This window comes from Mus caroli, chromosome 13 (assembly GCF_900094665.2).
Source record: "Mus caroli chromosome 13, CAROLI_EIJ_v1.1, whole genome shotgun sequence".
NCBI classification, from domain to species: Eukaryota; Metazoa; Chordata; class Mammalia; order Rodentia; family Muridae; genus Mus; species Mus caroli.
In genome coordinates this window covers 98,478,268-98,482,723 of record NC_034582.1, presented here as the reverse complement: position 1 = coordinate 98,482,723, position 4,456 = coordinate 98,478,268, and positions in this window count along the sequence as shown.

Genomic DNA, 4,456 nt, shown 5'->3' with positions numbered 1-4,456 from the left:
TGTGAAGTCAACACAGGAAAGATTATAGGTGCTTTAGAAACTGTCACTAGTAGCAACCTCTAAACCCAGCTTATCTGTCAACTGCAAGAAGACACAAGGGCACAGCATTAGATAGTTTTAATTTCTAATAAAAGAGTACAAGTATGTGCTTGAATGCGCACACATAGTCCTGGGAGCGCCCACACACCTAAAGAAGGGTCTACAAATTCCAACCATGGAATGACACCACAAAGCTTTTCAAAAAGCAGCATTGGGTTCTCTAGAAGGCTAAGCAGCCTTGTTTAAATCTCAATATGTTGCCACCAATAACAGCACTTTGGTTTTTGTTCCCATCTCTGTTCCCTCTTTTCCTTAGTAACAACCCCAAATTTCTGAGAGTTATGGAAAGGCTGCCTTTCCCGGGCATTCATGAGTATTACCACAGCTCCAAAGCTGAATGTCAGCCAACAGGATGCAACAAGAGCCCATCACTTTCTACAGAAGTGGGAGCACGCAACTCCCAAGTGATGCCCTTCACATTGTCGGCATGCATCTCTTCTTTTGTGCCTACTGGAAAGAGTGCGCAGCCAAATATGCACCTAGATCCAGAGAAATGACCATTTCAGGGTCTCAGAAGTTTGTTTGTCCCATCTTTTCTTTAGTTTCTTTGCAGTACTAGGCTTTACCAGCGGAGTGCTCTACCACTGAGCTACATCTCCAGTATTCTTTATGCTTCTTCCTAAGTCAGAGCCTTCACTAAGTTACCCAAGTTGACATTGAAGTGGTAGACTTCCTGCCTCAACCTCCCAAGCAACTAGCAATAGAAGTCCAAGTCTTCAGGCTTGGCCTCAGAAGTTTCTTAACAGGCTTAGACCACTTACCTCCATACTATTTCCTATGAACATCAGTCAGTCAAGTCACTCTGTCTTAAGACATTGTTAATAAAGTGAACTTCTTTAGAGAAGAACCTGCTTATTAAACATTCAGTTTCCTCAGAATAAGGAATGGGTAATTCCAAAATCACTGGAAGTTCTGCCACATTAGAATATAATTATCTGCTTAGAACCAAAGTTCTATTACTAGAAAAATAAATAAAAACATTGAATGATGCTGTTGGAAGCTAGAGAGAGCAGGGGAGGACTTGTATCTACTGTTTTTAAAACAAAGGTCTGCAGCTTAATAAGGTACTTAGTGTCAGAGTTAGTCTCAGCTATTAAGGAGTCACCCTGGCGGAGCGGGACCAAAACTGGCATATTGTGTCTATTGGGTTGGCCTGTGAGCACTTCTGGGAGGCAATTCATTAATTTCTAATTGTTTTTGGAGGGCTCAGCCTCCCGTGGCAGATAAGCCTGGGTTGTATGAGAAAGGTAGCTAAGCAAGGTGAAGGGAGAAAGCCAATAGGTGGTCTTACCCTCCATTTTCTGTTTCAAATTCCTGCCTTGCCTTCCTGGGTGGCTTCCCTGGAGATGGACCTGTAAATTACGATAAGCACCACCACCCACCAGCATTGGTTCAGGTCCGTATTTTATCACATCAACAGGAAGAAAACTGGAACAGGAGGCAAAGGAAGGTGAGAAGGAAGAAGAAAATATGAGTATAAATCAAGAGTAAATCGACACATCTACTGGTTTCCAGTAAAAAAGGCTCTATATGACCCTTCCCTCTCACCATGTGCAAAAATCAATCCTAAGTCAGTTCCTCACTGAAAGTTAAAGAAATCAGTGATGCTCCCAGCAGACCACACGAGGCCATCCTCACATCACAGGGATGCACCTCCAACTCCCCGGATCTTAGAAAAACAGAAAATGAGTGTATCGTCCACACTCATTTTCCTTCACCACAGCGGGCAGTTCAGATTCCTCATGCGATAAACAGATCTGCAAAGAAAGGAGTCAGCTCTCTTATGGGGTGATTGACCCCAGTGCTCATGATGAGTGTGTCGGGGGCAGGGGTGGCTACTGAACCACAGAAAGAACAAAGAGGAATGTGTTTGACAACTAGGAAGCCCTTCAGAAAACTGTTGGCATCTATTGTCTTAGAACATCCATGTGTAATATGACACAATAATTCCATGTCGTTGTCTAAGGCCATCAGAAATAAATGTGTTAATATTGTCAGAGGCAGCAGGAGTACTACATTGCCATGACTTCTAATAGCCAAAACTGGTGAATAGTTCCAAGACCCACCAACAGAAGAGTACATAGGTAAACTGTGATACATCACACAACTGCATGCTATGAGGCAGTAAAAGAAGCGAACTCACTATGGTGCATACAGCATACAGGTTTACAAAAGAACATAGCCACTGGGGTTGGAGAGATGGCTCAGTAGTTAAAAGCACTGACAGCTCTTCCAGAGGACTGTGGTGGTTTGAATATACTTGGCCCAGAGAGTGGCACTATTAGGAGGTGTGGCCTTGTTGGAGGAAGTTTGTCACTGTAAGGTGGGCTTTGAGACCCTCCTCCTAGCTGCCTGAGGACAGTATCTTAACTGCCTTCAGTTCAAGTTGTAGAACTCTCAGCTCCTTCTCTAGCACCATGCCTGCCTGGATGCTGCCATGCTTCCCTGCATGATGATAATGGACTGAACCTCTGAGCCTGTAAGCCAGCCCTAATTAAATGTTGTCCTTTATAAGAGTTGCCATGATCACGGTGTCTCTTCACAGGCATGAAACACTAACTAAGACAAGTACCTAGGTTCGATTCTCAGTACCACACAACAGCTCATGTCTGTAACTCCAGTCCCAGCAGTTCTAATGCCTGCTTCCAGCTGCGGTGGACACTGCATGTGCGTGGTGCACATATATGCATGCAGACAAAACAACCTTACATGTGATATAAAAATAAATAAGTCTCAAAAACAATGCCACTTGAATGCTGACCGAGACTAAGTGACCTAGCCACTGTGCAGCCCTTCTCTATTTGGGGATTGTTATTTGGAAATGCCATTTCTCCAGAGTGTGTGTGGGGGGGGTGGGGGGTTAAAATCAGAAAGACAGCAAGGGTGCAGCCATTTGGGGCTGTGTGGCAGCTCAGTGGCAGCTTAGGAGACAGAGGGCTTGTGATCTGCATTACTCCACTAGATGGCGAGTCTGCAGATGCAACCAGCAGCAGGAAACGGGAGTCACAGGAGGTCTCCTGGGTCCGCACCCTGTGCTGAGGGAGAGGAGGGTCTCTGTCGTCCTGTGCAGGATCCCATGTCAGGAGATGAGACCCTGAGTCCATAGACAGTGGAGCTGGCTGACATCCTGCAGATGGTAAAGGCAGAGCTTGTCAGAACACAGGTTAGTTCAGTTGGGGCAGATGCCCTCAGTCCCAAGATGCTTCCTTGTGACAAAGGCACTACAGTCCATGTCTGCTTGACAGCAGAGCAGACGTTCTGCAGCCTAGTATCATAGCAAATAGCCACATACTTAGTAGCTTTTAAAAAAAGCATGGTGTTAACTTTTCTAGAGCATAAATCAATTTCAGTGTCCTTAAGTCAAAGCATCCACCGGCCCAAAGCCTCTAGAACCAAATATATTATCTCCTCTACAGGTTTTAAAAGCCTCCAACATTCCTTGGCTGTGGCCCCTTCTTGTTCAGAGGGATCTACTGCCCCCTTGGAAACCTTACTCACAGGAGGCACAAGGGACACTAACTTACTTTAATTCTGAGAGGATGTTCCAGCAGTCCACAGACCGCTGGATGTCAAATGACATGACTGGCATAGCAGATGTTTACAGTGATTATTCTGCAGGTAGGGACCCGGAGGGCATGCATTTCACCCGGAAATTCAGAGCACTCTGGCTCATCATGTCCGCTTAACACAACATCCAGCTAATAGATAAATGTGGCCTTCTCTAGATAGTTGCTCAGATTGACAGACTCAGATGGTGCCACTATGAGGCAGAGTGAGGTTTTCCGGAGGTGGAGAAGCACTGTCACAAAAGATCATCTGAAGACATACACTATATATGAGGTATGCTACCCATGTGTTAAAAACTGTTTCAACATAGAGTACTGTCAGGTAGAGGTCAGTAAGCTGGGTTCGAAAATGTTCCCTGAACACAGCCACACAAGGGGCTTAACTGATATGTGCTGTCGTCACTGTTGGACAGTGACTGTCTGTCTACAACCCGGCTGTCGGTGGGCTCTCCCTTTCGCCAAAGATTGACTATCTCTCTTCTCCACGCAGCTTCTTAAACTTAAATCAGCTGTTCTTCCCATTACTAAATTCCCTGACTGAATTCCCCTCTGGGGAAGCAGACCGGAAGCCATCTGCAAGGACCGACTTCTAATGTCCCTTCCAGATTTAACAGAAACCATTCCGACAGCCAGCGCTTCTATAAGCACAGCTCTTTGAGAAATACTTGTTACTGTAGACTCAGTTCCCTCCACTTGCTAGTAGATTTGTAGTGAGGCCTTCAGACTCTATGGAGCAGGAGCTATAGATAGTCACCATTATACAACCATTTGATAAATAACCAACCATTCTA